The following is a 14,388-nucleotide window of genomic DNA, read 5'->3' as shown; positions in this document are numbered from 1 at the left end:
ACTGACCCACACGCACACACAGTCCTGCTGCACACACACTGACACACACACATACACACACAGATGCACGCACACACTGACACACAGATACAGACACACACAGTCCTGCTGCACACACTGACACACACACATACACACACAGATACATACACAGACACATATAGTCCTGCTGCACACACACACACACAGACACGCGCACACACACACACAGCCCTGCTGCACATGCACACACACTGACACACACACAGATGCACAGACACACAGACACATACAGTCCTGCTGCACACACACACACACTGACACACACACAGATGCACAGACACACAGACACATACAGTCCTGCTGCACACACACACACACTGACACACACACAGATGCACAGACACACAGACACATACAGTCCTGCTGCACACACACACACACTGACACACACACAGATGCACAGACACACAGACACATACAGTCCTGCTGCACACACACACACACACTGACACACACACAGATGCACAGACACACAGACACATACAGTCCTGCTGCACACACACACACACTGACACACACACAGATGCACAGACACACAGACACATACAGTCCTGCTGCACACACACACACACTGACACACACACAGATGCACAGACACACACACACACAGTCCTGCTGCACACACACACACACTGACACACACACAGATGCACAGACACACAGACACACACAGTCCTGCTGCACACACACACACACTGACACACACACAGATGCACAGACACACAGACACATACAGTCCTGCTGCACACACACACACACTGACACACACATGCACGTGTGCACATACAGATACGCACACACAGACACACACACAGTCCTGCTGCAAACACAGACACACACACAGACACATACATAGACACACACAGACACACTGACACACACACGCACACACACATACAGCCCTGCTGCACACACACACACACTGACACACACAGATGTGCATGCACACACTGACACACACTGATACACACACACACTCAGACACATACAGTCCTGCTGCACACACACACACACTGACACACACACAGATGCACAGACACACAGACACACAGAGTCCTGCTGCACACACACACACACTGACACACACACAGATGCACAGACACACAGACACATACAGTCCTGCTGCACACACACACACACACACTGACACACACACAGATGCACAGACACACAGACACATACAGTCCTGCCGCACACACACACACACTGACACACACAAAGATGAACAGACACACAGACACATACAGTCCTGCTGCACACACACACACACTGACACACACATGCACGTGTGCACATACAGATACGCACACACAGACACACACACAGTCCTGCTGCAAACACAGACACACACACAGACACATACATAGACACACACAGACACACTGACACACACACGCACAGCCCTGCTGCACACACACACTGACACACACAGATGTGCATGCACACACTGACACACACTCAGACACATACAGTCCTGCTGCACACACACACTGACACACACACACACGTGCGCATACACAGATGCGCGCAGAGACACACACAGTCCTGCTGCACACACACTGACACAGAGACACATACATACACACACAGTCCTGTTGCACACACACACATACACACACGTGTGCATACACAGATGCACGCACACACATACATAGTCCTGCTGCACACACTGACACACACACATACACACATACACACACACAGATGCACAGACACAGACACATATACAGACATGTACAGACACGCACATACACACTGACACACAGATGCACAAGCACACACTGACACACACACAGACACACACAGTCCTGCTGCACACAAACTGACACACACACAGATGCACAGACACACAGATACACACACAGACACACACAGTCCTGCTGTACACACACACACACTGACACACACACACAGAGATGCACGCACTGACACATAGATACATACACACACACATACACAGTCCCTTCTTCAGCAGAAGGTGCTTTCACCCTGTCCTCCCACCCCGAGCTCCATCCCAGATGGACTTCCCCCCCATTGCTCTTCCTCGGCTAGAGTGCCCTCCACCGCTTTGTGCTCGGGTCTCTCAGGGAGCAGGGATTCCCAGGAGGCTCAGTGGTAAAGCATCCGCCTGCAGTGCAGGAGCCCCGGGTTCGACCCCTGGGCCGGGAAGATCCCCTGGAGAAGGAAATAGCAACCCACTCCAGTACTCTGTCTGGGAAATCCCATGGACAGAGGAGCCTGGAGGGTTACAGTCTGCAGGGTCTCAGAGAGTCGGACACGACTTAGTGACTAAACAACAAGAAGAAGTTGTTTGTGGTTCTCATATTCCAAAATTCTAATCAGGTGAAAAAATGTAAAATGTCAGTAACTTTGACCTATCTACTCAAGTTATTAAAGTGAAACATCCTTTTTTTTGGTTGTTTGTACAAACCAGCTGACATTACTTTCTTTGTAGCAGCCTGAAAAAAGACACACTACTCTGAGAATGAAAACATCTTTTTTTTCTATTGTTTAAAACATTTATTTATTTAGCTTTACAATATTGTATCGGTTTTGCTATACATTGACTTGAATCTGCCATGGGTGTACACGTGCTCCCCATCCTGAACCCCCCTCCCTCCGCCCTCCCCATTCCATCCCTCTGGGTAATCCCAGTGCACCAGCCCCAAGCACCCTGTACCATGCATCAAACTTGAACTGGCGATTCATTTCATATGTGATATTTTACATGTTTCAATGCATTCCCCCATATCATCCCGCCCTCACCCTCTCCCACAGAGTCCAAAAGACTGCTCTATACATTGTGTCTCTTTTGCTGTCTCGCATACAGGGTTATCATTACCATCTTTCTAAATTCCATATATATGTGTTAGTATACTGTATTGGTGTTTTTCTTTCTGGCTTACATCACTCTGTATAATAGGCTCCAGTTTCATCCACCTCATTAGAACGGATTCAAATGTATTCTTTTTAATGGCTGAGTAATACTCCATTGTGTATGTGCACCACAGCTTTCTTATCCATTCATCTGCTGATGGACATCTAGGTTGCTTCCATGTCCTGGCTATTGTAAACAGTGCTGTGATGAACATTGGGGTACACATGTCTCTTTCAATTCTGGTTTCTTCAGTGTGTATGCCCAGCAGTGGGATTGCTGGGTTGTATGGCAGTTCTATTCCAGTTTTTTAAGGAATTTCCACACTATTCTCCATAGTGGCTGTACTAGTTTGCATTCCCACCAACAGTGTAGGAGGGTTCCCTTTTCTCCACACTCTCTCCAGCATTTATTGCTTGTAGAGTTTTGGATAGCAGCCATTCTGACTGGTGTAAAATGGTACTTCACTGTGGTTTTGATTTGCAAGTCTCTGATAATGAGTGATGTTGAGCATCTTTTCATGTGTTTGTTAGCCATCTGTACGTCTTCTTTGGAGAAATGTCTGTTTAGTTATCTGGCCCACTTTTTGACTGGGTCGTTTATTTTTCTGGAATTGAGTTGCAGGAGTTGCTTGTATATTTTTGAGATTAATTCATCTGTTGCTTCATTTGCTATTATTTTCTCCCATTCTGAAGGCTGTCTTTTCACCTTGCTTATAGTTTCCTTTGTTGTGCAGAAGCTTCTAATTTTAATTAGGTCCCATTTGTTTACTTTTGCTTTTATTTCCAATATTCTGGGAGATGGGTCATAGAGGATCCTGCTGTGGTTTATGTTGGAGAGTGTTTTGCCTATGTTCTCCTCTAGGAGTTTTATAGTTTCTGGTCTTATGTTTAGATCTTTAATCCATTTTGAATTTATTTTTGTGTATAGTGTTAGAAAGTGTTCTAGTTTCATTCTTTTACAAGTGGTTGACCAGTTTTCCCAGCACCACTTGTCAGAGATTGTCTTTTCTCCATTGTATATTCTTGCCTCCTTTGTCAAAGATAAGGTGTCCACAGGTGCGTGGATTTATCTCCAGGCTTTCTATTTTGCTCCATTGATCTATATTTCTGTCTTTGTACCAATACTGTCTTGATGACTGTGGCTTTGCAGTAGAGCCTGAAGTCAGACAGGTTGATTTCTCAAGATTGCTTCTTTCTCAAGATTGCTTTGGCTATTTGAGTTTTTTTTTTGTATTTCCATACAAACTGTGAAATTATTTGTTCTAGTTCTCTGAAAAATACCATTGGCAGCTTGATAGGGATTGCACTGAATCTATAGATTGCTTTGGGTAGTATACTCATTTTCACTATATTGATTCTTCCAATCCATGAACACTGTATATTTCTCCATCTATGTGTCCTCTTTGATTTCTTTCACCAGTGTTTTATAGTTTTCTATATACAGGCCTTTTGTTTCTTTAGGTAGATATATTCCTAAGTATTTTATTCTTAGTATTTTGTTGCAATGGTGAATGGAATTGTTTCGTTAATTTCTGTTTGTTAGTGTACAGGAATGCAAGCGATTTCTATGTGTTAATTTTATATCCTGCAACTTTACTATATTCATTGATTAGCTCTAGTAATTTTCTGGTGGAAAACAAAACATCTTAAAGAAGGAAAATCAACTGACTGCTTGTTTTCTTTGAGATATGAAATGCCTGGCTGGGCTGTTTGAAAACAAAGAAACATCCTTAATGTCGATTAACTTTTCATGCGCATCTAACTGGGAACTTAGAGTCGGGTTTTTGTGAGCTGACACACCTCTGATCTTACCTGCCCGCCCCTGTGCCCATGCACACAGCCACGCTGGTCTAACCAGGTACACCATGAAAAGGGCTTGGTGGGGGGGGAGGTCAACCCGGGAGGGTGGCTCTGCATCAGGATGGGAAGCACCAAGGACCGTGAGAGCCGCCCGCACATCACAGGTGCGGGGAGACGCCGTGCAGTTTCTTCAAGTGTGAGGACCACGCCTTCTCTAGGGGTTCCATTCTGTCAAGAGGACAGAAGGAAAAACAACAGAAGAGAGGAGCCTACACCAGACTGGCGGGAGACAAGTCCCCAGGGCGCCCCTTGTCCCCAGTTTAGCAGGGCTGGGAGAGAGGGCTTGGGGTGGGGGTGGGGTGTGGGAAGGCAGTGCTGTCTGCACTGAAGATCTGGGCCAAAGATAGAGACCTGTCTGAGCTGAAACCAAACCCTGCAGGTGGGCGGGCAGGGCAGGGAAGGGAGGTTTCCTGAAAGCTGGGGATCTTCCCCGCAGAGAGGACATGAAAATGGTTCTTCTGACAGGAGGGCACAGCTGGAAAGGGGGCTGGAAAGCTAGAGACGAGGCGTGGCCAGCGAGGAGATGTCTGTAAAAGCTTTAAAACTTGTGCGGCGCCTGATCTTGGTCCCAAAGGAAACCTGTGTTTAGCATCAGGTTGTAAGTTCCTCCTCTTTCTCCACTATGATGCATCTTAATTATTCAAAACATTATAGCCTACGTGTGTGTGCTCAGCCGTGTCTGACTCATTTGCAACCCCATGGACTGCAGCTGCCAGGCTCCTCTGTCCATGGGATTCTCCAGGCAAGAGTACTGGAGTGGCTTGCCATGCTCTTCTCCAGGAACCTGAGTCTCCTGCACTGACAGGTGGATTCTTTACCACTGAGCCACCTTGGAAGCCCACAGTCTATGTGGTGGCCTTCAAAAGGACAAAAGAGAAAGGGAGTTATGGATGCCTGGCCTGCCCCCCATTTATCACTGGCTGCAAGTGGAAAAGAATCAGCCAACATCAAGAAGCTCCCCCACTAGGAACATAGTTCACACAAGCCCTGGGCATCCTAAAGAAAGGACCAGACAACCACAGAAAGCGGCTTTTTGAGTAGACAACACACCTAAGACCTTCTCTTTTGCAACATATATTAGAAGATGATCTTTAGAAGCTCAAGCTCACAATTAAAAGACAATAAGTCTTCTCGTGGCATGTTTTTAACAAATCGTACTTTTTTGGAAAACTCATAATACTTGATCCAGTTCCAAGTCTTTCCACTACAGTACCTTGAACTCTTCAACAAAGGCAAATTCTCAATTAAAAAAGAACTGGCTAAAGAACTATGACAAAGACAAGGAAATAAGAGCACAAAATTATTTTTATAAACCTCTGAAATTACTTTCCATTGCTCCACAGTATGTCTAGGGAATGTACTGATTTGTTTATCATGAAATGATAACTAGGTAAGTTTTAAACACCTAGTATCCCTGAAGGTGTAATCAAACATTCAACTTCCTGCTGAAGGATGGAGGGAGGAAAACTGCTCACGGAACTGAGAAAGCTACCTTGAGACCAAGAAAGGGAGGCAGGAAGCTCTGTGAGATCAGTGGATCAGTTTGTTATAGGGTAACTTCCTCACAGGGTGGGCCTGGGGTCAGGAGAGGGGGTGGCAACCTGGAAGCATTTGCAATCTGCACTCCTGGGGCGACAGGGACAACTTTACAGTTACCCTAGAGTATGGTGGTAGGTGGGGCTTCCTTGGTGGCCCAGACAGTAAAGAATCTACCTGAGATGCAGGAGACTCAGGTTTGGTCCCTGGGTGGGGAAGATCTCCTGGCGAAGGGAATGGAGGTAGGTGCCTGGATAATGGAACATGCATTTATAAGTCAAGATTCACAAATGAGTAAGGAGGCTCATGGACTAACGGAGCACACAGGGCACCTGATCCTCATGATTTTATTAAACAGTTTCTAGTAACTGCAAAGCCCTTAACACCAGAGAAGTGACCCTCTGCACAGGTCAGTCCTGGGTCGGGGGGGGGGGGGCAGCACAGGACCCACTGTAATGGAACAAGATGGCATCACTGACGCTAACAGCCATGTATTTTCCCAGAGTGAAATGACTCAGAGTAAATCTAATAAGCAGCAAGGAAACTGAAAGTCCACTAAAGCCATTTTCCTTTTCTAATGCATTAATAATTGACTTAAGGACTAAATGCCACAAGGCCCAAAATTCAGTATCAGAAATTCATTAATGTATTAAACAAACATTGATTACTACATTAGATGCACTATGGAATATATTTCACCTTTTTCAAAGCAATAAAAAATATGTGCATGACCTTTGGAAATAACTGTTAGGAAAAAAATCATTTGGAATGTATTAATTTTATTTCTGAGAAGAACAGATGAAGATTACATCCTACAAAACAGAGGAATTGAGTCATCTTGAAGTTCATAGCCATCCTGGCAAAAGATGTGGTCAGTCAAGGTGATCAGATGTGGTCAGTCAAGGGGCAATCACGTGGGCCCCCTGGGGCAAGTTTGCAAAGAGTCTTGGAAAGGATCTTAGCTGAAAATGTTCCCAAATCCCCACCAGAGGACCATTAGATGTGACTTCTGATCCAACCAAGCAGAACTAGTTATGACTCCTTCGTTCCAATCAATAAACTGTAATTGCAGTTACCATACTGTGTCATCGTTATCTGTCTACATCTTAATTTTGAGCTTGACCATGAAATCCTTGACAAAGAAGACTGCCTTCTTTGCTTCTCTACCACCAACGATAATACTAAAACCAGTATCATCTCACTGCAAATCCCTCTATCAAGATTCGCTGTCTTTACAGATCAAAGGTCTGCAAAGCACAGTGGAGGATGCGGGGGTGAAATGCAGCCCAAAGCCTGCGTGTGTACAGCCCGGGAGCTAAGCCTGTTTTTCACTTGTTTAAATGTATGGGGTTGGGGTGGGAGGGAATCAAAGAACAGTAATATTTTGTGATATGTTAAAATTATATGAAATTCAAATCTCGAGTCTATAAATAAAGGGTTCTTGGAATGGAGCCACGCTCACTTGTTTCTACGCTGCCTACCCCTGCTTTTGTGTGACAATGGCAAAGTCAGGTAGCGAAGAGAGAGACGGTAAGCCCACAAGATCTACAGTATTTATTAGCTGCCTCTTCACAGGAAAAGTCTGCTGACCACCGTTTACAGATTAAAGGAGGAGGAAAAGTGGTTTACTCAGCAAACATTTTTTAAAAAAAAGGAAGTATTAGACACTGTTACTGACTTTGCAGACAAGATTTAATTTAATGTGTTAAGTGCAACTGGGAAAAGAGCTTGGGGAAGAGAGGAACGCAAACTCCAGGCAGAGAAAAAGGATGGAAAAACTAGACTCTGCACAGTGGCCTGACCTGTGTGAGAGCAGCGGAAGTGCTCGTCACTCAGCCCACCAGGATCTAGTGTGCACGGAATTCTCCAGGCGAGAATCCTGGAGCGGGTAGCCACTGACTTCTCCAGGGGCTATTCCCCACCCAGAGACCAAACCCGGGGCCCCTGCATTGCAGGTGGATTCTTCACCATCTGAGCCACCTGGGAAGCCCAAGAATACTGGAGTGGGTAGCCTATCCCTTCTCCGGGGGATCTTCCCCAGCCAGGGATCAAACCCAGGTCCCCTGCATTGCAGGTGGATTCTTCACCATCTGAGCCACCTGGGAAGCCCAAGTATCCTGGAGTGGGTAGCCACTCCCTTCTCCTGGGGATCTTCCCCAGCCAGGGATCAAACCCAGGTCCCCTGCATTGCAGGCGGATTCATCACCATCTGAGCCACCTGGGAAGCCCAAGAATCCTGGAGTGGGTAGCCACTCCCTTCCCCTGGGGATCTTCCCCAGCCAGGGATCAAACCCAGGTCTCCTGCATTGCAGGTGGATTCCTTACTGTCTGAGCCACCTGGGAAGCCCCGTGTAAAGAACAGGGGACCTGCCAAGCAGGCAGAAGCCAGGCAAAGTGAACCCAGGACACGGATGGTCAAGTACCTTGTGTGCCAAGTTAGATTAAACACTTATTTTGCTCATTGCTACTTCCTTGACTTCACTTTTCATATCTGAGAACAACTGTTTAATTACTGGAATATCACACATTTCACTAGCCCTTTCACTCTAATCTCCAAACCTCAAACTCCCACCCACTGCACCACCCTCAGACTATGACCTTGATTGCTACTTTCTTGAGCAACTGAAGCCATTGGGAGAAATTTCCTAAATGCCCCAGGACTCCTCCTATCCACCCACCTACAGCCATGCCAGAGGCAATGTAACCCATTTCAGCAAGTTACCATTTCTGCCTATAGTAGAGACTCTGTTTCCACTAGGTCTCTGAGCAATAAAGGCTAAACAGAATCTGCTATTAATGGTACCTTTAAGATTTAAATTTTGGAAGAAGAGGTTAAGAACATCTTTGGCAGATGACTTAAAAGAAATTCCTGCCCTGCTACACATACCACTGGCTTCTCAGTTAATAAAATAAAAGCACTACTGAAATCAAGCCCCTTAACAGGGGATAAATTATAAATGTTCTCTTCTTCTCTAACATTTTAAAATTTGCTGAAGGTAGTGTAATGATAAAAGAAAATAATAACCATCAATATGATTTAACCTAAATTTTTTGATAGTATTTCTCACTGAACGGGAAAATAATGCCAAGGTACGCACATGATAAGTCACACAGTACCTTTTCTTATACACAGTATTAGCTGCTCAGTTATGTCTGACTCTGCAACCCCATGGACTGTCCATGGAATTCTCCAGGCAAGCATACTGGAGTCGGTTACCATTTCCTTCTCCAGGGGATCTTCCTGACTCAGGGATTGAACCTGGGTCTCCCACACTGCAGGCAGATTCTTTACCATCTGAGCCACCAGGGAAGCCCTTTCTTATACATAACAGGTTCCTAAAAACTCGTGCTTAAAACTACTCTAATCTGGTTAATTCACACACTAGCAAAGATTCCAACTTATTAGAATACTATGAAATTCTTTTATACAATCATCCTCTCAAACTCAAGGGCAGAGGTTACAAATTGTATTCATCTTGGTATTTCTGGCACACAGTTTAGTATCTGGAATATAAAAGACACTCAACTAAATCTGTATTAATAAATTTGTTCTTGCCCTGAATGTGAGATTTCCCTATACTAAACCCTGTCTGAAGGAAAATACACTTAAACAGTACATATTCAAGGATTAATTGATTTCCTAGAGGAAGTGAACCTTAAATATCCACTGGAAGGACTGATGCTGAAGTTGAAGTTCAATACTCTGGCCACCTGATGCAAAGAGTAGACTCACTGGAAAAGATCCTGATGCTGGGAAAGTTTTGAGGGCAGGAGGAGAAGGGGTCGACAGAGAACAAGATGGTTGGACAGCATCACTGACTCAATGGAAAAAAGTTTCAGCAAATCTGGGAGATGGTGAAGGACAAGGAAGCCTGACTTGCTGCAGTCCATGGGGTTGCCAAGAGTCGGGACACGACTTAGTGACTGAGCAACAACAATAATGCGTTACAAGTTAGCGTTTAGCCCAAATACCCCAAAAGCCCTAACTGCCTTAATGATGTCCTTTTGTATGGAGTCTCCCCTAAAAAATATGTGTTATTGCTCTCTGGTTGGAAGCAAAAGAATTTTTGCTAAATTCCAAGAGACTTTAGAGTCTGGCATCCCTGGGTTGCAATCTCAGCTATTCTTGCTAGTTGGGACCTAAATAAGGGACTTAATCTTGTGCGTGGACCGTTTTCCACATCTGCCCCGTGGAATAAAACCCCTCCGGACCTCAGAAGGATGCAGGAGAGACTGAGTAAGATAATACTGAACCTCGCCTACGGCCGGGAGTCCAACATACACTCACTCTCTGACTCCCCTTCTGCTCCTGCAGAACCAGGACGTCCTCCCTGAAAGTAGATTCTTCCAGACTTATTGATTTAGAAACGCCTTATGAATACATTATGACACATTCATGCAACAGAATACGAGGTAACTGTTAAAAAGTTACATATGTACATATGAAACTCTTTGGCCAAGATATCAGAAGAGCCAGAGGTTAAAGCGTCTGCCTGCAATGCGGGAGACCTGGGTTTGATCCCTGGGTCGGGAAGATCCCCTGGAAAAGGAAATGGCAACCCACTCCAGTATTCCTACCTGGAGAATCCCATGGACGGAGGAGCCTGGTGGGCTACAGTCCACGGGGTCGCAGAGTCGGAGACGACTGAGCGACTTCACTCATCCACGCCTTGGGAGCCAGGAGCAACCTTGCTGCAGCTCCGAGCGCCTCCAGCCTCCGGGGCATTCGCATTTTAAGTACTTTCACGCCTGGAGCCCGTCCTGGCGTTTTCGGAATGAGAATCGGGTGTTTCTCCCCTGACTGCGCGCGGGCTCTGCGCATCTCTCCGCAGTCCTCCTGAGGCGCGGGGTCGGGGACAGCCAAGCCCCCAGGGGACCCCGTTCGGTGCTGGGTCAGATCCACACGTCCCCTCCTAACGACGCCGGAGGATGGAGACCGTCCGGCCAAGCCCGGGGGCCGTCCCGCGGCCGGACGCCCCGAGCCCTGGAGGGAGCGGGCAGCACCCCCACAGGACGCACCCTCGAGCCTCGGGGCCCATCCTGCCCCCCAGCGCCCGCTCGGCCGCCCCGCGCCCCGGACCCCCGGCTCGCCCGCCGCCCCTCCTCGAGCCCTCACGCCTCCCCGAGGGGCGACAGCTCCAGGGCGGGGCCTCCCACGCCGCAGCCCCCGGCGCCCGCCTCACCTCACGGACAGGCCGCGGGCTCCGCGAGCACCTCAGCTCCCAACTGGATCCGAGCGCGCGGCCGCGCGCGCGCCCCCGACGCCGCAGGCCCGCGAGAGGCGGGGCGGGGCGGGGCGGGGCGGGGCGGGCGCGGCGCCGGAAGTCGCGCTCCGCCCCGCGCCGGACGCACCTGGGGCGGGGCTGCCCGAGGACGCGGCCCGCGGACGCGCGCGCTCCCGCCTCTCGGCCCTGAGCAGCGTGTGGGCGGGGCTACGAGGAGGCGGGGTTACGAGGGGAGGCCATGAGGAGGCGGGGTTACGGGGGGAGGTCATGAGGAGGCGGGGTTACGGGGCGGGGCGAGTGGGCCGGGCGGGGCGAGTGGGCCCGCCGGGCCGCGCGTGGCCGAAGGCCCATGCCCGTGGGATGTGCCTCCTCCGCGGAGACCTCGCCTCGCTCCCCCTGCAGGCTCAGGCAGAAGCCACGGGCTTGAGGTCAGGGCTTCCAGTTTGAGCCCAAACCCTGCAGCCTCCTGGCGGGTGACTTTGGTCCACCCTGCCCTCTTATCTGCCTCCCGAGTCACAGCTACTTCAAGACTCCTTTATTTTGTGCTTCCCGGCTTTTGAACGGTTCTCTCCCAGGTTTTCCCAGGAAGCTCATTGGTAAAGTTCGATCCCTGGGTGGAAGAGGTCCCCTGGAGGAGGAAATGGCAATCACTCCAGTCTTCTCACCTGGAGGATCCCATAGACAAAGGAGCCTGGCGGGCTCCAGTCCACGGGGTCACAAAGAGTCGGACACGACTGAGAACTCACCCATGCTCCCAGATCTGCGTCCAGCAGCCCCGTTCTCCCTCCCGTCGCCCGCGTGGAGTGCAGCGTGCCCGTGTCCCCACCAGACCCAGACCTAGGGCATCTGGACGCCAGGGATGCGTCCTCCTGAGAATCTGGCAAGTGGCAGATCCTGACTCTTCCAAATGGCCTGAGACATATGGCATCCGTGGGAGGTTCTACACTGCAGTTATTTTTGCTAAAAGTGTAAACTGGTGTTCTGAGTCTTATTGCCCAAAGTGACCTAAATGCTTTTCAAAATTATTGCAAAGGAAAGAAACGCTCACAACAGACTGTCCCCCCAGATTTCTGTAGGGCCACATTTCTTGGCACAGTTTCTCACTTTTGGGGAACTTAAGTTCTAAAAAAATTCCCTTGATCCTGTATACATCAAGTAATTAAAAAAAATCTTATCTTAGTTTTTCTGCTTCTTGAATTTAAACCAAATCTCCACCCCAGCTACTCTACTAAGTTCTACCCAAAAAATACATAAATATATGTGTGTGTGTATATATATATATATTTCAAGAAAACAAATGTTATTTCTCCTATTTAATATGGATTAAATAGGAAATTCAAAGAGCTACAGTGAAATCCATGCTGATTACAAACCGGGCAGCGAGAGAGGGGAGAAGGGAGATAGAATGTCCTAGGAACTAGGACATCGGAGAACTGAAGAGGACAAGTAGTGAAAACTATACATGATACTTTTTTTTTCTTGAAATATCTAAGACATTCTAGTTACAAATTCAGAAGAGTACATTCCTAATACCCTAGGATTTGTGGGCAAGTAAGTAAATGGAGGTCAAAAATAAATCTATTAAATAAACAAACCTACTTGTGAAAATGTGTTACTAAAAATATACATTCACACCAATTCTCCAATTGTACTTCTCACTAGTAGCTTCAACCAGCTTTAACATCAGAAGTCTAGGCATTGTTTCTACTGCTATTCTAGACATTTGTTTCCTAGTTTCTTATCCTTGCAATGTTCTCTATCGTTCAGGCTGCTCTTAGTTCTACTCTTGCTTCAAGATAACGTGACGAAAACCCTAAAAAGCTCATCACCGTAGACAAAACGATCTCACTTTCCTCTACTAGACACAGGCTACCCTCTTGTTCAGGTGGTTTTACTTATGTACTGTCCCTTCAATTGTACCGATTCAGTCTGAGATTAACAACTTTTTTCCCCCACTTTCTTTTTCTTGATTTACTTTTAACTGAAGGATGATTACAACATTGTGTTGGCTTCTGCCGTACCTCAACATGGATCAGCCACGGGTTTACATGTGACAGCTGTTTCTTGTGCCAACTCAAATCCTCAGGTCTATGTGCAGGGTAACAGTGGGCAGTAAATGTTGTGGCTAACCCTGCTGATGAGAAAACTCGTCCAACGGTATGCAAACATTGTCATCAGTATTTCCACAAAAGGTCACACCATGCACTGCACAAAATCTACCTGATAAAAGCAAGACATTAAACTCCTCTCAGGGATGGATGAAAAGTTATGATGATAAAACGGTTTCTCTCCTGTAACAGAGAGAACACTGAACAAGGCCTTTTTAATAAACAGACGACTGCAGAGTAGTGCACCGGTCGTAACATGGTCCAGCGTCTTTCTGAGCCAGCTGCTTGTCAGCCTGCGCGTACCTTGTAAACAACTTACTCACATCATCTCGATCCACGTTGCCATGGCTACCAGGTCCCAGGACTCAATAAGTAACTGCAGGGATGATGTTCCTTTCTGAGACTCTGTCTCTAGGAAACAGCAAACAAGCTATACGGCCTGGTTGTCATGGTGGCAACCCAAACGCCCATATCTCATTAACAGATTTCTAGACAAACAAGTCACATGGGAACACACAGAGCGTAGAAGTCGTAGACTGAGATGTAACAGGTTGCTGGTTAAACAAAATAAATGAGGACGCACAAAATTTTCATGCATTTAATGTAGAGAAAAAGAGTTTGTTTTGCTTGCTGAGCCCCAGACCTGCTGCTGATGAGCAGAGGAGCCTATTTGTGTTGCTTTTTCACTTGCTAGAGTCTCATGGCTTCTTCATGCTATTTTACTCAAATTTAAGAACAAA

General features: G+C 47.1%; 1 protein-coding gene across 5 annotated transcripts in view; it reads right to left on the bottom strand.

Moving 5' to 3' along the window:
- Positions 1–11,722, bottom strand: part of ABCA5 (ATP binding cassette subfamily A member 5) — a 70,304-nt gene extending 58,582 nt beyond the window's left edge. For 2 of the 5 annotated variants that reach the window (XR_011246893.1, XM_069542237.1), the window contains exon 1: positions 11,499–11,722. The gene's annotated coding sequence lies outside the window, so the exon portion shown is untranslated. Of the gene's footprint in view, positions 1–10,893; positions 11,077–11,498 lie in introns of all 5 variants that reach the window. The other 3 variants (XM_069542240.1, XM_069542238.1, XM_069542239.1) reach the window with 3 other exon arrangements.
- Between the last annotated feature and the right edge of the window lie 2,666 nt (positions 11,723–14,388).

The sequence above is a fragment of the Ovis canadensis genome, chromosome 11 (genome assembly GCF_042477335.2).
Source record: "Ovis canadensis isolate MfBH-ARS-UI-01 breed Bighorn chromosome 11, ARS-UI_OviCan_v2, whole genome shotgun sequence".
Taxonomy (NCBI): Eukaryota; Metazoa; Chordata; class Mammalia; order Artiodactyla; family Bovidae; genus Ovis; species Ovis canadensis.
This window is presented reverse-complemented; position numbering and strand designations above follow the sequence as displayed.